This window comes from Hesperophylax consimilis, chromosome 20 (assembly GCF_061612785.1).
Source record: "Hesperophylax consimilis isolate HC1 chromosome 20, BYU_Hcon_1.0, whole genome shotgun sequence".
In the NCBI taxonomy this organism is placed as follows: Eukaryota; Metazoa; Arthropoda; class Insecta; order Trichoptera; family Limnephilidae; genus Hesperophylax; species Hesperophylax consimilis.
The window spans coordinates 9,005,875-9,030,935 of record NC_142855.1 but is presented as its reverse complement, the minus strand read 5'-3'; the positions used below and the strand labels follow the sequence as shown (position 1 = coordinate 9,030,935).

The 25,061-nt window shown below is 33.4% G+C and overlaps 1 long non-coding RNA gene across 1 annotated transcript; it reads left to right on the top strand.

Moving 5' to 3' along the window:
• The first annotated feature begins 13,529 nt into the window (after positions 1-13,529).
• LOC149414019 (uncharacterized) lies at positions 13,530-17,327 on the top strand. Its single transcript, XR_016304011.1, has 3 exons — positions 13,530-13,568; positions 16,777-16,985; positions 17,241-17,327. It is a non-coding gene; the product is annotated as an uncharacterized LOC149414019 (long non-coding RNA).
• The last annotated feature ends 7,734 nt before the right edge of the window (positions 17,328-25,061 follow it).

Here is a 25,061-nt window from a genome sequence, read left to right as displayed (position 1 = left end):
AGGGTACCCCGAGAGCTATCGTTAACCCACCGAATGCTAGCGTTCGCGTAGAATTGGCTTCATTTAAGTGTGACGTTTTGACAATAAACCATATTTGCGTAGTTTTAATAAGAAAAAACTTAATATTATCGTAAGTATTGACTGTATACATGATAAGTGACTTGTTTGTGGTACAATAATGCTATTAAATTAATTGAATAACGTAATTGCAATGTTTGTAAAGTACGTTACATGTCGAAAGCCAGAAATGTCAGATAAAGGTGATTTCGCGAGAATCGTCCTCCTGGTTCTTTATGTGGCTTCGACGAGATTCCGTCGATTGGTTTTCCGCGCAAAAAATCGCGCACTCCGATTGTATTTTGCTATCCGACTCGTAGGATCAAATGTAAAAAAATAGGACTTGTAAACAAAAGGGTAGATTCCTCTTTTAAAATAAAACACCTTAGAGAAGTTGAAATTACACCGATTTATAGCTATGTTTTTTCCAAAGTTTATATATCTACCTACACTCTGTGGAGATCACTCCACCAACGGAGAGCGAATATAATAATAACTTTGCGTTCCTTTATCTAGAAAATATCGAAGAGAAGTGAGATCCCTATTAAAATTTGGACCTTAAATAACCTAGTTTCGCTGCCCTTAAAGAAGGAGTAAACTAGCTTCATCTAAATTTCTTAGTCAGTTAATCTATATTCATTATAATTTGTTTGAAACTTAGAGCAAATTCCAACAAAACACAATTTAAATATTTGAATACAAATTAATTCTTTATAATAATTACGAACCGCGGTTATGACCTGTAGGCGAGTATACATAAAACATAAAATTATATAAAAAATGTTTTATTAAAAAAAAAATTTCGGCCGGTTTACCTGTTAAGTTGGAGTTTTGTACAATAATTAATTAATAATATTTGGTACAATATTTAACATTTCATAGTACAATCCAGTAATGTTGGCCTCACTCGAAGGCTTAGTCGTGCTGAGGTCTCCATTTTATAATACAAAAAATATACATAATACATTTAAAGAAAATATATACGAGTACAATGTTGGTGAAGAAAAAAAATGAGATTAAGATAAATTTAAACTAAAAATACAGATTTTAGTAGAATATAATTTAAATAAAAAATAATTTGAATTAAATAATGTTAAAATCGGAGAGATTTGTGTTATATATTGATTTTTTTTGTTACGTGTAGGTTTTATTATTTTGTGTTTTCTCAATTTTATTTTAGGTGTTAGACTGTTGAAAGCTTTTATAGCATGGTATTTATAGTATCTTTGTCAAAAGCTTGTATTTACCGTCGGAGTTTTTATGTTTTCTTTGTAAACTTGTCTAACTGGTCTTTTAGTGATATTTTGTGTACGTACAAATTTGTGTTTTTGGTCAAAAATGTAGTTTAATAGTGTTTTTTTCCGTGTGGCAACTGAATTTCTCCTACTGGGTCTTGCACTTAAGTCTGGAAAAAAATTATCCTAGTTCTTGAAGGAATGGAAGTGAAGATTGACATATATTAGTCGAACAAAACTAACAATACTATTCACTTTTACGTAATATAAAACACATATGATGTACCTTTATGTTCTCCTGGCATCCCCTGGGCAGCAACAGGTGGTTAAGAATATGTTACGCTCTGAAATAGATAAAATTATGACACTAACCAAAGTTTGCAAAACAAAACAATATTTTTTATTATTATAGGCCGATGCAGTATAGAATACCTTTTAAGGTGTAGTCATGATCTCGGAGGGCATCACTATATGTGATGTACGATCCTGGTGGAACACGGATACTGCCTTTTAAGGTGTAGTCATGATCTCGGAGGGCATCACTATATGTGCTGTACGATCCTGGTGGAACACGGATACTGCCTTTTAAAGTGTAGTCATGATCTCGGAGGGCATCACTATATGTGCTGTACGATCCTGGTGGAACACGGATACTGCCTTTTAAAGTGTAGTCATGATCTCCGGGGGCATCACTATATGTGCTGTACGATCCTGGTGGAACACGGATAATGCCTTTTAAGGTGTAGTCATGATCTCGGAGGGCATCAATATATGTGCTGTACGATCCTGGTGGAACACGGATACTGCCTTTTAAGGTACATTCATGATCTCGGAGGGCATCACTTTATGTGCTGTACGATCCTGGTGGAACACGGATACTGCCTTTTAAGGTGTAGTCATGATCTCGGAGGGCATCACTATATGTGCTGTACGATCCTGGTGGAATACGGATACTGCCTAAAAATGAAATTTAATTCAATTCTCATATGAAGTTAAGTTTAAAACTCCTTGGGCAATTTTCGGAGATATTCTTCAGACTCAAAAACCGCGATTTTATCTGAAACAAAACGTAATTCGAAAATATTTTCCACGGAATTTGTATTTTGACAGTTCTCCTAAGAGCCAATACATTGCAGAATGAGAGGTTTAGATAAACCAAAATAAAACATTTGTCTGCATCTAATATCTCCCAAAATTATCTAAAGAGTTATTTATAGATGAACGCTTAAAACGATATTAAAAATAAAATAGTTTCAAACCTGTATTTTGGTCATCATCACTGGACTGACGTTCTCTGGGTAAATCAGCATATTTTAGAGTGAGCGAAATACAAAATAAATTGGCATCGGTGACGTCACAAACATAGATTTTTACCGTATCTACGGTTTGGGTTTCGGTTTAGAAGCGGAGTTATTCGCCCCGCCGAAAAACCGCCACCAAAATACTTCTGTCAGCCAAACAGCTGTTCATCAGTGTCACCAGATATAAGGCGTCCACATTAAATATTAAAAATAACGGGGTACTTGATTTATACCGTAACAACTTTTCTTAATCTTACTCATTATGCTTATATTAGCCTTGCATTCTTTTCTGATCTCCACATTTCTCACACGATCATACATTGTCTTACCACACAATCTCCTTTTCTTGCAGATAGTTTCCATTATAATAGAAATAATTTATTAGGACCGGTACTAAATCGTAAACAAATGGCAACACCTTCGACATAACCATAGATCGCTTCATGAAAGCATCTGTCACTGTAATTTGCAAGATTGATCATATTTAGTATCGGTAAGTTCTAATGCCGATATATTCCTCCCGAGTATTTTGTATGGTCAAATATACAACTTCACTATGTCTTATGCCTCCTAATTTAACTTTGTCCACAAAAATATTTTGTCACAGGCAATGGCGTATCGAATATACGATTATGTCACTTTAAATAGAGATACGGAGGATGACAGCGTCAGATTCTGTCAACCGTTATTAATTAACTGAACTTTAAGTTCTAGTCAGTCAAAATTATTTAATTTTTTCCAAATATTTACTATGCCTACACCAGATGACGTTACAATATATCAAGACTCGTTATTGTCTGACAAAATCCAAATAAAATATGGCAAGTAAAAACACTCTTCATGTTTCAAGTAAATTCTTAATTCCAATGCCACGTATGGCTAAGATGGAAATTTAAAGAATATGTACGAATTAAACGATAACGGGCCGCGTTTCTTGAATTTGATCGGATACTACATTCTACGTCACGGGCGTGGCTGAGATAACAACATACGCTTACTCGCTTACACTATTTACTATATGGGATACTGTATGGGATCTACTGCTATAAGGTCGTTCTTATTATACCAATGTGTTACTAATTTCACTATCTCACTTTCTCTAATATCGCTGAAAATTTTATTTCTGAAAACAATCGAAAAATATATATTTTTTCATAATAATAAAATAATGTAAGTGTTCTACGAATTAAATTTTTTCTCTTGGCTTTGTATGATGTTTGTAGGGTAGTAAAAACATCTTCTCATCACACACGAGGGCTTTTAACAGTGTTTTTCGAGTAGTAAAATCATCTTTTAATCACGCACGAGTGCTTTTTAAAATGTTTGTCGGTAAATAATAAAAACATGTTCTCATTACGTAAGATGGCATTTTGGCGCGTTGTAACGCAATTTACTTAGAGGTTCCACATGATTTCTCCAGCGCGTCTATTTGTTTATAATGAAACGTCTTTTTTTTTTTTAAATAATATTGATTACATTTTATGCTTTTGACTGTCCAACTAGGAAGGATTCCCGTTTTAGGACAGTCAAATTTACAGGTTTCAAGTTATCCTAGACGAATACTGGATTTAAAACTAGATAAAATAAGTATGTTAAAACGAAGATACATAAAAAAGATACGTAAAGATACATAGAGGCGTTCGAGATAAATAATTATCAAATTACATTTTTTAGTAACATTTCGGAATCAGTCCTGCCTAGATCCAACAACCATTTTGTCACTCTTGGACCGAAGGATGACAATTCACACAGTTTCAGCTGAGAGGGGATTTTATTATATATTTTAGGACCTAGATTGAGAATATTTTTTGATAAGCCGCTCTGTTGCTTGTTGGAACGGAAAGGTCATTTCTTCCCTTACTTCTGGTTTGATGTTTGTGTTCGGCTGTTTTCATTTTGTTTTTATTTTTATGAACATGGATTGCATTTTTTTTATATAGCACTGTCGGACATCTAGTACATTAAATTCCTTGAAGAGAGCGTCGCTCGAATATCTGAAAGGTTTCTTCATAATAACACGTAAAATAGATTCCTTTTTCTTCAATAACGGGTTTAATGTTGTTTTTCCTATACCTCCCCACCCAATGCAACCGTAGGTTATGATTGAGTTACACAGCCCGTAGTATATGTTTTTTAAGTCTTGTTTTTTTTAAATTTCCCGTAATGAAATAAATATGTGAATCAGGGTGCGCACTCTTTTAGCTACATTTTCAATCTGGTTCTTCCATTTGAGGTTATTATCAATTATAACACCTAAATATTTAATAAATTTAACACACTCGAGGGCTTCACACTTACCTGGAGCGTTATTATTTCCAAAGATACAGTTAATTAATATTCGCTTAGCCTTGTTTTAAAGATCTTTTCAATGACTTTGGATATTGCGCTTAACAGTGATATTGGCCTATAGTTTTCAAAGAGAAATGTTGGTCCACTTTTGTGAATTGGGACAGTTATTGATTTTTTGAAGTGATCGAGAAATATTCCCGAAGCAAAGCTTAAGTTACAGATATATGACAGCGGAGCCGCAATTTGAAATTGTATTTATTATTAGTGAATCAGATACTTGAGTCGGGCCATGTCAAGAGTCAGAACAATAGAAGAGTATGTATGAGACGATGTATGAATGTGAATGAGGCAAGGAGTGTGTGCCAAGACCGAGTTGTTTGGCGGTCCGTCCTCTCTGCCTACCCCTGCGGGGAAACGGCGTGATGGTTAGTTAGTTAGTTAGTTAGTGTATTTAGACTATCTGGGTTCTTTGCATTTGTAGTTTTAAGACTGTTGATTATTTTTATGATCTCTTCTACAGTGGTTGGTTTAATTTCAAATGAAAAGGTTGGATTGTTTATTTTGATGTATATGTTCGAAAGCAATGTAATAGAATATAAGATATTTTTCTAATACCTCTTTTAAAAGCCATAATAACAGAGTGAAGTTGTAGTCAGATAAACAGGCGTTTTAATCGGTCAAGGTCCTTAGCATCGTTTACTTTTATGATTCTGGAGTTTTCAGTCTGCTTTAGTAAGATTCGTGAAGCTGCCCACGCATATTTGAAGTTATTTTTTTCTGGCAAATTGTTTCGTTTAACCTAATATGTATTTTCTTTTTTGTGTTAGATGGTCAGAAATATATATTCGTTTGGCATCTTGCGATAATCCTAAATCATATGTGTTTAATTTATTACTGCTGGGGGTTGTGGCTTTTATGTATGTTTTCATTTTGTTTAAAAAATTATCCCGTGCTTGAGTGTTATCAAATGTCGCAATGATGGATCTGGGATTTTTTTCTGAGATTTTCGGACCCATCCTGTAGATTTTTTTGATTACCGACTGCATGTTTTCTGTGGCGTCCTCGAAATTGATGATTTTTGATATTTTATTGAGCACTTCCATATTGTTATTAGGGTTGGATTCAGGAATGCCCCTCAACTCGATACTGCTTATTTGATTCATGTATTCCAGTCTATCAATTCTGACGTCTTGTTGAGCGATTGTGTTTGATAAACTGTTCTGATTTTTTAAATCAATTAGCTCCTCGTTATATTTTTCTTGTAATGTCTAAATAACATTAACTCGCTTTTATGCTCTTCCTGTTGGTCCGAGATAAATTGAAGCGACTTTATAAGTTCATTATTTCGCATTAATATTGATTCGTATTTTTGACCATAAATGTCAAGTTTCTTATCTACAAATGCTATCATTGAAGATTTAAAATTTTCCAGTTCCTTCATAAACAATTCCACCGTTAACACTGTGCTCTAGCTCCATCTGTGTTTAATCTTGTTTAGTTTTCACTGGTGACTGTCTGTGCGATAGAAGTTTTCGGTGTGTGTGCATATTGTTTTGATTGTTTGTCAATAGGTGGCAGTTCATTGTTGATTTCATCCAAATTATTTACAGCACTTTTTTTTGTTATTTTAAGAAGTTTTAAACATTTTTAACATTTCCAATTTTGTAGATTTTGTTGGCTTTTACCACCTCTACGAGAGTTTTCCCCAATACCAGCACACTTTAAGTGGTATTCTTCATCGCAGACCGAACAAGATATGAGATCTGAAGGAACTTCAATATTAATTTCACAGGCAATGCATTTTGTATACATTTTAGAGTTCAATTGAGCGCGAATTCACACAAAAGAACACTTTTCCTTGTTTAATACAACACCTTTGTAGCACTTATATGAAGGATTCCTTGTATATTATTATATTTAGGTTACTTTGTCACAATTTATGATACAAGTCCTAGGCAAAAAACCTATTTTCGAGATCAACAATACACTTTTTGGGAAAAGAAGTACGTTCGACTTTGCGCAATCTGCGGTTTATAGTAATTGTTTTTAATTGTTTCACTACTGATTGGTTTATTAATTCTTTGATAATTTGAAGCAGGCACAGAAATTCGTCAACACAAAACTAATGTGGGTGGTATATTCTTGCATACCTCATTGTTCTTACAGAATATTCCTACCGAAATAAAATATTTAAATCTCCTCAACGTAATGTTCTGTTTCTGGCAGTTTCAGTTATATTTTTGGACTTGAACTAAATCCATAATCCTACCATAGTCTTACCATGGATCTACTGACCATCAAGAAGGAACCAGGGCCACAGAAAGAAGGCGGTTATGAAATGCAGTATGGGGATATGGATTTTGACTATTCATATGTAAAGAAGGAATGCTTACAGCATGCGGAGAGTACTCGGAAAACCTGTAAGTTGTAATTCGAATGTCATAAACTGTTTTGTGTAAAATTTCGATGCTAGTTATCCAAGTCAGTTTTGAGTTTCCCATGTAGGCCATAATTTTTGTTCAGAAAATCATATATTGCCGTACTGTGGTATTTACATAAAATAGTACATTTGCGGGAAACTGCCAAACTACTGAAAACTTCTAACGTCCTTTTTTCTGGATGTTGTATTAGTCACATAAGGGTGCATTAAAACACATGTAAAATTGGTACAAACATTATTTCTCTAACAATACAAAACTGTGTTCAAGAGTAAATAGAATTTCCTCCTTGATACGGACATCTGCGGTCCTTCTAATTTCCACAAATAAATCTTAAAAGCCTGATTTTCGCTTTTGAAAGGGTAATTAAATGGCATCATTTATCGTATAATTTTAAATTTAAAGATTTTTACAATAAAAACAAATGTTGTTGTAGTTATCTCTAGGAGATTGACGACATTAATTGTACAATTTTAATAATTCACTTCGTCTGGACATTTTAGGTAGCATTAAAGTGGGGACTGTTAGCTTCAAGGTAGAACCAGCACCCCGAGAAGAAGATGGAGGGGATATTCCTTTTATGGAAATCGACATAGACCTGCCTGATGTTAAAAACGAATGCCTAAAACGCATTCAAAGAAAAAAACAGACAACAGGTAAATAATGATTCGTGCTTTTTATTTTTTACATTTTTTGAATTAATGATGCTAAAATTTTATTATTATTTGCTATGGCTTTATTTGTATTATTTTTCAGACTCATTGACTGATCAAAAGACAAATCTTGTGGAAAAACAATTCTCTTGTTCCCATTGTAAGTACTCCTGCAAGTCAAAGTCAAAGTTAATACTTCACTTGCGGATTCACAATGGAAAAAAACGTTGTTCATGTTCCGACTGCATAAATTTAAATCCTCGGAATGGAATTTTGACGAAAAATGAAGAAAAACCTTTTTCATGTTCCGTTTGCACTTACTCATTTTCTCAAAAGGAAAATTTATCGACACACATGCTGACTCACAGTGAAGAAAAATCTTTTTCTTGTTCCGACTGCAAATATTCATGTTCTCGAAAGGGACATTTGACGATACATATGCTGACTCACAGTGGAGAAAAACCTTTTTCTTGTTCCAACTGCAACTATTCTTGTTCTCAAAAGAGTAATTTGATGAGACACATGCTGACTCACAGTGGAGAAAAACCTTTTTCATGTTCCGTTTGTGTTTACTCAAGTTCTCTAAAAAAAGGTTTGACGACACACATGCTAACTCACAGTGGAGAAAAACCTTATTCATGTTCCGTTTGCACTTATTCATGTTCTCAAAAGGGACGTTTGACGATACATATGCTGACTCACAGTGGAGAAAAACCTTTTTCTTGTTCCAACTGCAACTATTCTTGTTCTCAAAAGAGTAATTTGACGAGACACATGCTGAATCACAGTGGAGAAAAACCTTTTTCCTGTTCTAACTGCAACTATTCTTGTTCTCTAAAGAGTAATTTGACGAAACACATGCTGACTCACAGTGGAGAAAAACCTTTTTCTTGTTCTAACTGCAACTATTCTTTTTCTCAAAAGGGAATTTTGACGAGACACATGCTGACTCACAGTGGAGAAAAATCTTTTTCATGTTCCGTTTGTGCTTATTCAAGTTCTCGAAAAGGAGATTTGACGAGACACATACTGAATCACAGTGGAGAGAGACCTTTTTCTTGTTCTAATTGCAACTATTCTTGTTCTCAAAAGGGAGTTTTGACGAGACACATGCTGACTCACAGTAGAGATAAACTTTTTTTTTGTTCTAACTGACAATATTCTTGTTCCATCCTGGAGAATTCATTAATTACGCATTCCTAGAGAATGCCTAAATAACTATAACGTACTTTGTTAATTAAAATTGATAAAATTATCCGATCGTAGAATAATTTACGATTTAACCTGTTTGTATAAAATCATAAATTCATTGTTTGATACCCCTGATTGATTGTATGTTATTTCTTTTAATACTCCAAGCAGGTCATTTAAAAGACAGTACCTAGCGAATTATTGTAGCAATTCTACACCAATGTCCCAATAATACACTCATATGCAACGTATTCAACAGCTAGGATACAAATACTACGATGTTGATGATATACTTAACACTTCAATTTCAATTCTTAAGCATACCTTATTAAAGTGTTTTTCATCAAGTGGGGGAGTATTTAAATAAATAAATTTAATTTGACTAACACATTGACATTTGTCGGATGAAAGAAAAAAAAAATTGGATTTTTTATATTTTTTATTATTTGTATATTTTGTATCTACATGCTGTGGGGATCAAATTCAATAACATTTTAACTTTTTATTTTCTTGCTAGTGTTTTGAATAGTTGTTTCCTGTACTATTTACGTGCATAATTTTCTTTATATTTTTATATATGTTTATTGTAATGGTGTAAAATGTAATGTAGGTACATTCCAATGTTTACAAAAAACGGAAGAGCAAAGGTCTCAATCTCATGATTGTGGGATTAATTCTTTGTCAAGTAAGGAGGAAAATCAGAAATAATAAGAGTAAATACTTAATAGAAATTATATTGAAACCATCATAAGTTACAACAAAAGAGTACAAATAATAACCATGTAACAATAGGAATAAAAGTAGGCACATACCAGATGGACTCCTGAACCAAACTAAACTAACTTTACGTGGTCGAGAAACGAAGGAATAACAACGGGTGGCGAACGAAAACTTGTCTCCGGAAACGGGGAACGGACCAGTGACGGATGCCAGGACATCCTTCACTTAATGGAGACGGGAAGGCGCAAGTCCTTCAACGTGCGCCTGCAGGATCATCAAGTCTGCAGCGCGTGGCAACCAACCAGACTCGTCTTACAGACTTCGGGAACAGCAATCCGTTCCTTCGCGACGCGGGGATACTCAGCCATCAACTTCTAGTCACAGCTAGGACCAATCCATTTCCGGTTTCACAACCGAAACACGAGTACTACAAATATGACCACCGGCCAACACTGGATAAAAAGCGGGATTCCATAATCACCACTAAAATAATAACCAACACGAACTATTCGTGAAAGGAAAAACACCCCGCGCCCTTTTTAAAAGAAAAGAATAACTTCTATTCACATGATTAACTCAGATTAAAACACCTTAAATGGCGAGTGACTGGATCACCGCACCGCTGGCCAAACAGATCGGGGAGGAAGTGACCAGAAACAAAACTGTACTTCCTTCCTCAAAAAATATTGCCAAAGTTAAAAAAAAAACCCATAGACAAAATAAACCCAATTAAGCAAGAACTACACTTGTCACAAAATATTTATGTGACATTATGTAAAAGCCTCAAGAGGCGTTAAATAAATAAATAAATGAAACTAGCAAACAATGGTCATGAAATTAGTGAACTTTTCTCAATTTACTCTGCTCTGTTTTTAATACAAATGATGTGTCAAATCAACATGTAAATAGTGATTCTCAAGAAAGTGCCTACTCGCTCAGTCATGTCTTAAATTCAAGGACTGAAATATTCAAAACTATGAAATCACTAAACTCAAACAAAGGTCCAGGAACAGATGCCATTCCACCATTATTTATATCAAACTGTGCTAAATCTCTTGTTTTTCCTCTTCATGTTATGTTTCGTAAATCTCTTAAAGAAGGTGTTTTTCCTGATCTTTGGAAAATAGCACGAATCAATCCTCTCTTCAAATCTGGGAATAAAAGCGACATCTATTAAATTATCGCCCAGGAAGTATTTTCTCATGTTTTGGGAAAATTTTCGAAAGCATTTTTACACATTTTAGGTTTTGTTCAGAATGGATTCGTATTCAAAAGATCCACTACCATAAATTTAATCGAATATGTAGACTTTTTTAAGTTCAATTTGATGAAGTCTGTACTGATTTACGGAAGGCATTCGATAAAGTCAGTCATCCTCTTCTGATCCAAAACCTCAAAAGAACAGGTTTCCACGGCAACTCCTTGAGATGGATTATATCTTATATCTCTCACAGGAGTCAATATATACAAGTTAATAGCTATGAGTCCTCTCCCAAACTTGTAACTTCTGGTGTCCCTCAAGGATCCCATTTAGGACCACTACTTTTATTATATTCATAAATGATCTAGCGGAAAAAACTTTTTTGTAAATGTTTATTATATGCGGATGACTTAAAAAATTTTCATCCCGTGAATTCACAAGAAAACTGCGAAAATTTGCAAAAAAACCTCCTCACATTGTCTCAATGGTGTATAGATAATGCAATAGATTTAAATCATTGCAAATTTAATCTCATCTCGTTCACGAGAAATGTATGTAAAATTGATTTCCCTTACACGATCTGTGATGAAATCCTAATACGAGTAGACTCCATTAGAGATCTGAAAATCTTACTCTAGTCGAAGCTAACCTTCAGAAACCATCACCAAAACATTGTCAATCAGGCCAATAGAATGCTCGGTTTCATCACTAGAATCACTAAATCATTTAAGGACATCAGTAGCTTCAGAATCTTGTACTACTCATATGTAAGAAGCATCTTAGAGTACGGCTCTGCGATTTGGTCACGACATTATGCAATTTAAAGCAGGAAAGTGGAGTCCGTTAAAAAAATACTAAAGAATCCTAGCTTACAAAACTGGAGTACATCGGAATCTCAGTAACTATTCTGAAATTCTTACTCACTTTAAAGAAGTCTCACTCGCCAAAAGAATAAACATATCAGATATAATCTCTCTGTTTAAAATCATTAACACTGTGTATGATTCATCTTTAATTAATCAAATTAACTTTAATATAAAACCGAAATCCACACGAAACCCTGTAACCTTTTGAATCGATACTTGTCGTAGTAATACAAGTTTTTCAACCAACATCGAGAATGACTCGATTGTATGATAGATACTGCAATCTTCTAGACTTAGATATATTTTAAAACTCAATTAATACCTTCAGAAAGAACTTACACATACTTATACTCGATGACCTCCTCACGTTGAGTCATTTTATTATTTAAATTTCTGTACCAATCACCTACTTATGCATTAGCTCTACAATATATGTATTTGTGCGTACATGTGTGTGTACATGTTTGCATACAGTATGCGTACAGTGTGCACATCTATTAATATATGCCTGTGTGTTTGTATTTAAATGTCTATGTGTTTGTATGTTTATATGTATGTGTGTACATTTATATGTATATGTATATATAATATATATTTTTTTTTTCACAGATTGAAAATGGCCTTGAAAGCCGAAACAGCTGTGAAAAAAACAAAAACCAAAAAATACTTGCAGAACTTAATAATTATATTATTAAATTTGATTTTAATTAAATTAAAAAAAATAATGTTTATAAGACAAGGTTTTATGCATAGCACAAAGGATAACAAATATTTATAAGCAATAAATAATCCAATTACAAATACAAATTGAAAATAACTCCCGAATAAAAATAAATGCCGTGAACGGGAATTGAACCCGTGCCTTCTGATTTCCGGTCAGGTGCTCTGTATCCACTGAGCCATGTCGGATTATTTTTTTTAAATTCTGCATTATTTGAATGCGGTGAGTTTTGAATATTTATTTATTCGTATAAACTGATCGACCTTGGGATAGAAAGTAAGGCTTTCATAGGGACATAAGTACATGCGTTGCGTTGATTGGGGAAGATTTCATGGCTCCTAAGACAAGGTGAAGAGAGTCTATGGTACCTATGTAATAAATTTCTTCCGTTTTTTGTCAGCCTAGCAGAGCACGTTGTTTTATTGCAAACCTAATTATTGTCATATTATTTACAGTAGCTATGGGCAGGATCGAAACATTTACACGATTGATATATTTTGATAGAAACATAAAAAGAATTGAGTTATAAATCGATTGAATAGCTCGGAGTTCAGCGGGAGCAGTAGCTGCGGAAAGAGGCAGATTTTTATAGGTTTTGGGAGGGGGAGGGGGCACAAAGACAAAGTATTTTACATTGGTCATTTGCTGTATTTATTTATAAAAAATGTCAACTTTGTATGGCCAAGATCACTATAAGTGGGAAAAGCCAATATAAATAATAATAAAAAACAACTACTCCAGTACCTACTACCTACAGTAACGCAAATGTAGTAAACTGAGCATCTTATTTAACACACATATCTATGGCCAATCTGTCAAATGAACAAGACGCTTTACAGCTTGATGTGTTGTAAATATCAAATGTGCATTTCCACGTAATTGTTGAAAAGCTGCCTGTGAGTACCCTTTAACGTTAAATATTACTGGTTTATTCCGAGAGTTATGCCATCGATCGTTTTCCATTTGTTGTGTTCAAATTAATTGAGGTTATGTGCGTCTTCACGCATTGTGCTTACATACCATTTAGTTTGGCTAAGCGGTTTTATCAATCTGGTTGAGTTTAACCTAAAGTTGAACCATGTGGAGATGCGTTGTATGTGATATGTGGCGTGGCTATCAAGTCAAACGGTTACAACATCCAACCACACAACCGTTCAACCAAGTTGGAACATCTGTATCGTGGTTGAATCAATTTTTCTCGGTCGGCCTAGGGAGCCGCTGTGCGTAATTGTTTGTAAGCGTACATTTAATAAGTAGAAATAAATAAAATTTCAAGCATGACTAATGGACGTGAAGTTTGGATGGATTTTTTCACATTATATTTTTAATGATTTCACTAGCTTTGGGTATACCTCAAGCAAGATGTACTCTGATACAGATGCCAGGAACGAAGCTTTTGTTTTCTTTTTGGTTCAGTTCAAATGTATTTAAAAGGATGTAGCGAATGAAACCGTAAACATATATTTTTTTTATTATTGAAGTAGCATCACATGAATTGCTAATGGAACGAATAAAATAGAATTAATTCGTTCCATGAGCCATTTTTGTTCCGAAGTTCGTTTTCTCCTTTCATGTTTATAATTAACAAAGCTTCAAGAGCGGTCGCCAAATTTTCCTTTTTGAAGTGTTGTAGTAGCAACTGACGAAATGGCGACCCATAATCTAACCTATAACCTAACGTAACCTAACCTAACCGAGCCTAACCAAAAATCCTCTTTTATGTTTGGGTGTCTTAATAAAAGCAGATACATCGTTATGCATATTATAATTTAAAATAAGTCAATAACTTAGTAAACATCACTTTCATCTTTATACTAAATATCAAGGCTTTATATTACTGTACTTAACTTTAAAATCTAAAATCTACCATCAAAACGTATAAAAAAATTAAATTTAACATTAAACGTATTTCCATAGATATGTATTTTTCAATGTGTAAACCACAGACAACATACAGAAATATAAAATATTCAATGTTGACTCGAAAAAGTAGCTGCCACGGCAGTTTCAAAGTAACAAACACGCAGGATTCGCGCGATTATAAATTTAACGATTTTTTAATATTTTTTCTATAAATCCTAAAAAAATGAAACAAACGGTAAAATATAGTTTAACTCATTGGCTATATAGCACCATAACAAGTTTGTATGACACCATGTAAAAATTCTATTTTTATGTTTTTTTAATGTTGGCGAAAAATTAAAAAAAATGATCGTCTGGATATCTCGAGCAATCCAAGCAAAATTATTTATTTCGCGTAGTCGCTCCTGTGACTTATTATGAAAATCATTATTTGAACTTACCCAATCATTCCAGCGTGTATTTAATTTTTTTAGGCCACTGAGCGTACCCAGTTTTTTTTATTATCTTTCCTCCCCATTGTATATAACTAGGAATTAAAAAAAACGATTACACGTAAACTGATTTTAGTTCAAAAAAATTTCACAAAATATATCGGCACTAAGGTAAAGAACGTCTTTATACCGCCAGCAGTGGGCGGTAACTGAATACAATGCATGAAACCCTTACGTAGACGGCATAAGGGTTATTTCACAATTGCAAATTCAATGTTCACCTCCCCGACAATCGATCAATATTCGTGTAAAAAAACGCAAAAATGCATATTTTGTGTAGTTCTGGTACAAATATGAAAATTTCCGTCGATAATTGAATAAAAAATTGAATTTGCCACACTATACAATAAAAACATAGGCCGAAAATGTGTTTGTAAATAGAATACTTTGCACTAGACAGTTTTTTTAGGCTTGATACTTTATTTTTTTCGAGGCTTTTAAAAAGTCTTTAAAAAAATGATCGTCTGTTGACAAGGCCAAGATGTGTTCTACTTGCAGTATTTAATTAAAGCATCTGTAGTATTTATAAGCAATCAAATGCTCAAACCAAAAACACCTGATTTAGCATTACTTGGTATTGGATCGCCTTAAGGATTTCATTCACAGAGTTTTCATTATAATTGAAATAATATTTTGGGACGGTACTTAATCGTAAAAAATGGCAACACCTTGAACATAACCATAGATCACTATCATGAAAGCATCTGTCACTGTATTTTGCAAGATCGTTCAGATTGAGATGTTACTTCATTATAATAAGTTATTGGTAAGTTGTAAAGTCGATATCTCCCTCCCGAGTATTTTGAATGGTTAAATGCGTTAAATGTTTTACCGCGACCTAACCTTACTTATACCTGGGTTTACCGATATTTTGTCGGAGAGTACATAGGATATGCGATCAGGCTAATTTAAATAGATATACAGAGGATTACAGCATTAGATTCTGCAAACCGTCATCAATTATCTAAACTTTAAATTCTTTTCAATCAAAATTATTTAATCTTTTTCCAAATATTTACTCTGCATCCACCCAATGACGTCACAATACATCTAGACTCATTATTGTCTGACAAACTCATTATAAAATGTGGCATGTAAAAACACTATTATTTCTTTAGTAAATTTTTCAATTTCAATGCTGTTCATGTGCTGCTAAGATGGACATTTAAAGAATATGTACGAATTAAATCGATTTTGCATCGGATACTACATTCTACGTCACGGGCGTGTCTAATATACGCTTACTCGCTTATACTATAAGATGAAAACGCAATACTGTATGCGATGTACTGCTATAAGGCTGTCCTTATTACAATTATGTGTTGCTACTTTCTCTATCTCAAAAGTTGTTTATATCTGAAAATCATCGTTACATATATTTTTTCAAAATATTAAAATAATTTTAGTGTTTTACGAATGAAATTTTATCTTTTGGCTTTTTATAGTCCTTGTCGGGTAGTAAAAACATTTTCTCATCACGCACGAGGGCATTTTGGCACTTTGTTACTCTATTTACTCAGAGGTTGCACACGACCTTACGTGACGCGTTGCAGTTTTGTACTAAAACTACGAAATTGAAAACAATACAGTTTTGCTTTTATCTTGCCACTTTGAGATTTCTACAGCGCGTCTATTTGTTTGCATACACCATACACCTCATTGTTCTTACAAAATATTCCAACTGAAATAAAATAATCAAATCTCTTCCAAATAAGATTCTCGTTCTTAATGTAACGTTCTGTTTCTGTAGGTTTCAGTTTTATTTTTGGGCTAGAACCAAACCATAATCCTACCACAGTCTTACCATGGATTTACTGAATCCAGAGCGTGTCTCCATCAAGAAGGAACCAGGGACACAGGAAGAAGGCGTTTGTGAAATGCTGTATGGGGATATGGATTTCGATTTTTCAGATATAAAGAAGGAATCCTTACAGCATGCGGAGAGTACTCGGAAAACCTGTAAGTTGCGATGCTTATGTCAAAAACTGTTATGCGTAAAATTATGATGCCAGTAATCCATGTCAGTTTTGAGTTGCCCAGGCAGGCCATAATATTTGTTAAGAAGTACTTGTACTTGTTGTTCTTGCCGTACTTTGGTATTTACATTAAATATTATATTTACGGGAAACTGCCACAAGTTACATAAGGGTGCATTAAAACACATGTAATATTGATTCGATCATCATTTCTCTAACAATACAAAACTGTTTTTAGAATGTGCTCAAGAGTAAATTGTATATCCTCCTTGAAAGGAACATCTGCGGTCGGAAAGAAGTTATTTCCTAAATGAACCTAAAAGCCTGTTATCCGGATTCCCGTTGTTAAAGGGATTAATCAATCGTATCATTTATCGTACATTTTTAAAATAAAATTTTAAAAAGAGAAGTATTTTGTAGTTTTCTCTAGGGACTGACGACTGTAACAGTGGCGAACTTATACCATCGGGGACCGTGGAAAATTCGTTGAATGGGGCCCCCTAGTAAAAATCACAGTCGCGTTGTAATTAATTTTTTTATAAATAACTTAATAAGTTACCTAACAGTATTACTAATATTGTGTACATTTTTATTTTAAAAAGCATAGGTATTACATATGTAGGTATAACGAAAAAACAATTTAGTCTTTAGAAAATATTTATGAATAAAATTATTTTCTCTGAACCTTCTGTTCCGCAAAAGTATCAATAACGTCATCAAAGTTTAAAGATCAGGCCATTGAATTTTCAATAGACATAATAGCCAAGTTACGTAGCCTGTCTTGTCTTCAACAAACCGAACTTTTAAAGAAAAAATAGCATCATAACGTCCTGACCATCTAGTAGGGTTCAATGTTTTTAATATTATCTAAGTTGAAGACTCCCCTTCTTTATCAGATATAAAACTTGATAAGATATTCCATCTTTTGATACTATGCCCAAAACATTATTTGTTGAACTTGTTGATTTGTTGATTTCATAATTTTGTTGGACATTGCTAAGGCAGTTTGGTCCTTAACTTCATGAAATCCTAAAAATGACTCTTTAATAACAAGCGCCTTTGGGATTCCATTTTCGTCTTTCTCGATCATACAACAACGGTAAAGTTCACAAATTTGATCTGTTTTTGAAATATCTTGAGTTTTATCGAATATGATTGAGTAAAAGGGTGCGGCATTTATTTCATTTATGAGTGCATTTTCTATTTTTAGAACCAGAACAGAAATGAGCTCATTTTGTATTTTTGAACTTATGTATTTTATCTGGCCCTTTGATTTACTTAACAATTCTTGTAAAATCGGATCGTATTTTGCTAATAACTCAACAAGTCAGAATTTTTAACCTCACTAGGACAAGCCTGTGTTGAGGTTAATAAGTTTACAAAATATAAAAAAAATAGTACAAAGATTATAAGAGATTTAAAATAGTACAAATTGTAAAAAAAATAATACAAATATTAAGATAACAATATTTTTACATTGACTTTTCTACGAATTGGATACCTACATGGTACCTATCTGTCTATTCATTACAGTATAATGTTGTAAATATGTAGGGTGACCATGATATTTAATTGCAATAAAAATGTAACTAACTATTATTTTTAAAAACAGAGAAGAAAGAAAGAGAGAAAAAATAATTTAAATTATAAAAAGAAAAGGATGAAAAAATAAACGTTTTCAAAATATTATGCCACAATTTAAAAGGACAAAGATGAAAGAAAATGTTGTAAATCCTCGGATGGCAGAAATAATTTAACATTCTTTTTAAATGTACACAAGGAATTTGACTATTTAATGTGATCTGGAAGGCTATTAAATAGAAGTGGAGCCTGGTACAAATAATGTCTCTGCCCAAATGAGGATTTAGGGTGATTTGCCATAAAGTTCAGATTAGAGTCAATTCTTGTAGTACGAATTTGTTGCGTTCTTTTCGCAGAAATATTATTGTTAAAACATCTGCATAGCGTTTGTATGATAAATAGTTGTTTTAAATTCATGATATTACATTCCTTATAAAGTAACTGTGTATGATATGTAAATTTTTTCTTGTACATAACTTTGACAATCAGTTTTTGGGCAATATTAAGTGGTTCTATTACAGTCTTCAGGCAGGAACCCCAGCACACTATATTATACGAAAGTAGACACTTAATTATAGCAAAATACACTGTTTTTAATTTTTCCTTGTCTAGTACATGTCTGAGATCTTTAAAAATATAGATAAGTCTCCTAATTTTCTTTACTAACATTTCAACATGATCATTCCACCTCAAAAATTTATCAATTTTTACCCCCAAGTATTTGAGGCTGTCTTCACTTTCCAAGGGGTTGCAGTTACGCGTTTGCACACAATTGTGAATTATCAAATTACGAGAGGTAGATGACTGACTTTTATTAGAAATGCTAAAAGTGATGTATTTGGTTTTTTGTGTATTTAAAGTAAAAATATTATTACTCAGATAATTATTAACTACTCCTAAACCTGTATCACATTTTTCAAAAGTTTCACTCCAATTTTTACCCTCAAATATTAAGGTAGTGTCATCTGCAAAACTAACAACGTTACCTGGAATTTTTAGACTGCATAAATCGTTCTTATAAATAAGAAATAATATTGGCCCTAGTACACTACCAAATGAGATAGATTAACTATTGCTTAACATTTTATTTATTTCTACTTGCTGTGTTCTATCAGTAAGGTAAGATCTGAACCAACCCATAGCTGTATTATTAATGCCTTAAGATAATAATTTCTTAAGAAGCAACTCGTGGGAAACCGTATCTTTTTTTTTTAATATCAACGGTATAAAATATACCATATACAGTAAATTATAAACAGTGACATCAGAAAATATACAATTAACGAAGGCCTTTGATAAGTCTAAAAATACCGCTACAGCTTTGTTGCCATAGGCCAGTGCGTCAATAACTTTGGTCAATATCTTTAATACAGCATCACTCATACTTCTGTTCTCTCTGAAACCAAATTGGTTGTCGGGGAGTATTTTGTATTTCTCTAAGAATGATACTAATCTTGACTTAGCCAGTCTTTCTATTATTTTTGAGAGAGTATTGAGCAAAGATATTGGTCTGTAATTATTAACATTTTCGTGATCTCCACCTTTGAAAAGAGGTATAATCTTGGCATTTTTACAGTGAGAAGGAAATATGCCATTCTAAAAACTAAGATTAACAATATGAGTTATAGGACCAGCTAACTCATAAACATGCTGTTTATACACCATGATACTTAAGCCATCGATACCACAGGAAAAATACATTTTTAATTCATTTATAACTTTAGTAACTTCAAAAATGTTAGAAGTTTTAAATTCAAAACTATTTCCTCTAACTTGAGTACCAGGTATAAATTTACTAACAAGATACATTTCGTTGGTTTTATTAGCACTGCACAAGTTTTTTTGCGTATCTAGGACCAATAACACTGAAGAAGTTATTAACATGGTTGGTAATCATATGTGGATTCTCCTCCAATGAGATAATTTTGTTATTGATTACTAATTTTTTTATGGACACTTGCTCCTTTCGAATATTTATGGCTTCCTTTATAATCTTCCACTGTTGCTTGTTATTACCATTGACTTTATCCAGTTTCCTTATTTAATACGCTTGCTTTGTATATTTTATAATTTTTGCACACCAGTTTCTATATTTCTTATAATAGGCCAGCAGTTGAATATTATTAAATTCTCCTCTACATTTGTTGTGCAGTTTGTCGCGGGTTCTCAGGCATTTGATAATTCCATCATTTATCCAAGGTTTTAAGTATTTAATGTTATGTTTTACACTTTGTACCGACGAGCAACTTTCCACATGCATTTTTAAACATTTTACGAAGTTTTCACTAGCTGAATTAACATCTTGCGATGACAGGACTGACTGCCATGATTCTTCCTTTAGTTTAGCCTTCAAAAGATTGTTATTTATGACGGTTTTGATTTTTTCATTTTCCTTTGCAATTTTCTTTAGTTAAAGCTCATAAATCTCAGCAATACCGCATCATGATCTGTTATGTCAGTAGTGAAGACAGCTCCCTGTGGTTCAAATTTAGATTTTACCATAATGTGATCGATGCATCTTGAAACAGTAGACGAAACTCTTGTAGGTGAAATTATAATTGGCTTTAAGCCGTGAAAAGCCAAAAGTGAGAGGTATTTTTGAGTTTTTATATTGTTCAAATCTAATGTATTAATATTTATATCACCACATAAAATGATTTCGTTATTTTGTATAGATGTAGAATCAAGCAGGACACTCAGTGGTTCAAGGAAACTATATATATGAGTCTGGGACGGAGATCTGTAAATGGCTATTAAACATATATTATTCGATATCTGCATTCTTAAGCAGTTTGCTCCAGGGAAAAAAAATTCCTCAACAGTCGCCTGAACATTTTGTTTCACGTAGGCAACTACGCCATCGTTTTGCAAATAGTTATTATTTGTGTTGTAAACTGTGTATCCGGGGATGCTAGGTAAATTGGTCAAATTTTTAGCCAAGCTTCTGTAAAAACTAATACCTTAGGACGATGTTCTATGCCATCAAGCATAGTTATGGTTTCATCAAAGTTTTTACTTAAACTTCTAATGTTCAAACAAAGTAAAGAAAAGTTTGAATGTTTCAAAAAGTTGTTGCAAAGTAAATGAATCTTTAATTGTTAAATTAGGTTCTGTATTAGCATGGAGCGACATTGCAAAAATCAAACCTCGGTATTGTAATAGCTGCCAAAAGATGCTTCATGTCATTCATATTCTCGTAAAAATACTTAAAAAAATCTAAACTTATGTCTTCATTCAACAACCTAGCGATTTCGTAACGTAAAAAAACGTAAATTTAGCCTTTTTTTCCCAAAATCTGAGTACAGTCTCAAAAATATAAAATAATATCCATTACTTTCAATTGCATTTACCTTATTGAACATTACATGTTTTATAAAAAAAAAACACTGCATAAATTGCTGTTAAATTAGTGAGTTTGTGAGCGCTGTGGAGGTGGGGGGGATAATTTCGCTCCTATTGTTTCGTTTCGGCTACCGCTGACCGTAGACGTGTTAGAATCCTTGTCCGATTAGATTTTAACACATATAATTGTTGTGAATATGAATGCAAATTACACGAGAAGCAAAAGTTTATGTCCAATATTCGGGGCACCAACTGAAATGAACTCTCAAGTGTTACCTACTGTCTCAGAAGTGATTTAACATTATTTGTTCTTACGATATGAGCTTAATCTTAACTCTACAAAAAAACCGTCAGTATTCGAAATAAAAAGTGTTATATCTGCAATTGTTGAAGGAATTTGGAAGCGCGCTTCTATTCCCATTGTTTCACACAATCGAGTGATGAAACTGATCCAAGATCATTATAACGAATACTTAAAACTTAAAAATTGGCCAAAAGAAAGTGTGCATTATTATTATAAGTTAAATTCTTATAAAATCAAAATAAATAAACTTTTCGATATTGCTTCATGCAAATGTAACAATCTGAATATGTGTTCCTGCGAAAAGACGCGCAAGGTACCCACCAAAGAACAAGCATTCCTTCAAGACCAAAGATCCTCGAGAAAAATGATGCTGGGAGCAATAGACACCGACACAACAAAAAAATTACATCGGAAAATGAGGATGCAAGCTCGTTTATCTGAACTTGCTTCAAAGGTCAGCTCATCTACAGCATCAGCGACAAAACCACGTCAACCCTTTTTTGATGAAAACCAATAATTTTCTTCACATTCTTCGCAACCTCCAGAAAATTCCCGTATGATGTTAAAACTCCCCACTTTGGCCAGAATCTGCGATCAGTATGGTTTGTCAGACAGGTCGGCATCAGCTGTTGCAAGTGCTACATTACAAGATTTTGGCATAGTAACCGAAGACGACTCTAAAATGGTGATTGATAGGAGCAAACTCAGACGAGCTAGACAAACGTGTCGCACTTCTTTAATAAAAACATGGCAGATGTCGTCGGAGTCAACAAAAATTCGAGGTCTATATTTCGATGGAAGGAAGGATAAAACACTGTCTCAGGAAAAAATAGGGGATAGATATCATCGGAGAACGATTTCAGAAGAACATTGTTCCATTTTATCTGAGCCGGGGTCTCAATATGTTGGACATGTTACACCATCATCAGGAACTGGCAAAAATATCGCAAAGAGCATGTTACACCATTTAAAAATGAACGGTTTCAATTTGAATGATTTATCAGCGATTGGATGTGATGGGACTGCTGTCAATACAGGCAAAAAAATGGAACTATTAGATTCATGGAATTAGAATTAGGTCATCCGTTACAATGGTTTATCTGTCAGCTGCATGCAAACGAACATCCCCTTCGCCACTTGTTTCAACACTTAGATGGTGCTACAACAGGACCTAAAGGGTTTTCAGGACCTATTGGAAAACTTATTTCAAGCAGCTCTAAAAACACCGTTATAAATTATTCACCAATACACTTTGAGATGCACAAACTCAACGCAGAGGAATTGAAAAATTTGAGCACGGACCAAAAATACTTGTACGAAATATGTTTTGCAGTTACAACAGGTCACTGCCCACCAAATTTATCAAACCGTCATCCAGGTAGTATTTGTCACTCACGCTGGTTGACGACAGCAAACTCAATACTTCGATTATATATAGGAACAACTAACCCTTCAGTGAACCTAAAAATTCTTGCTGAATATGTTGTTAAAGCATATGCTCCGACATGGTTTGAGATAAAAAAGCACCCGTCGTGTAAAGATGGGACATTACATGTTTTTACTATAATAAAACTCACCCGATATTTGAGCACCGATCTACGAGTTATAATGAATCCAGTAATTCAAAGAAACGCCTATTTTTGCCACCCGGAAAATCTGCTACTATCCATGATGACAACCTTATTGTAAGAGAATTTGGTTTGAGACGAATATTAAAGGCGCGAGATAGATGTCCGAGTCCATCTGTTGTTAGAGACTTTATTATTCCAACAATAAACTTTTCAGCAAGTAAATATTACGATATTATCAACTGGCAGGAATGCGAAGTTACACCGCCACCGATACTATCCGAAATCAGTAATATAGTCAAGATGATAAATAATTTCGGTGAAGAAAAGGACAGTATTGAATTTCCCAGATTTCCCTGCCACACTCAAGCAGTCGAGAGGTGCATCAAATTAGTTACCCAGGCATCGTTGTCTACAGTTGGGCCTGAAGCAAGAGATGGATTTATTCGGGCGACAATAAAATCTAGGCATATAATGCCCGAATTTCACACGAAATCTCATTTCAAAACACGATAAATATTATAAAACTTCGATAATGTTTAAAAAAATTCTCTTTGTTTAAGTATTTTATTTAATAAAAAAAACATGTTTCTCAAAAACACGAAAAAAACAATAAAAAATCAATAATCCTCTTCAAAAAACCAAAAATAGACCCCGCCTTGAAACTATGGTAATTTTATTTTTATATTCACATGTGTTATGCACCTTATTAGCTATAAAACCCCTAATAAAATTGTATTTTTGCTATGAATATCGCTTGTTTATAATGCTTGGCAGAGTTTTTAGCGACTTTTTTCATACAATTTTTTTCTAAATATAAATGTGCTGGTTGTTGAATAAAGGAATGTTTCGATCTAGTTGATTTTTTTAGACGAAAGAGGTGTTATATAAAGGCAACTTTTTTTTGCTATTACAGTACTGGCATCTTAAAAAAAAAAAGTCCCATACAACGTCACTCCACCCTATTCTGTATTGTCATCCAAATCAATGTTTTTTCCTAAATCGATATCCATTTTTAATACATTGAATATTGTCGGTGCCTTCTACCATTCAACTTCTATATTTTATTGAGGTCATCTTCGTGTTTTTTTTCTCTGATTTTTTTCCTTCATCTTCTTTCATTAGAATGGATTCGTTTTTAAACCAAACATATTTGTATTTTAATTCTCTTCCCTTTATTTTGGCTTTCCAAAGCAGTTCCTTAAAATAAGGAGATAGCGATTCTCCTAGGAATATCATTTTCTCACGGTTTGAGATCACCTTC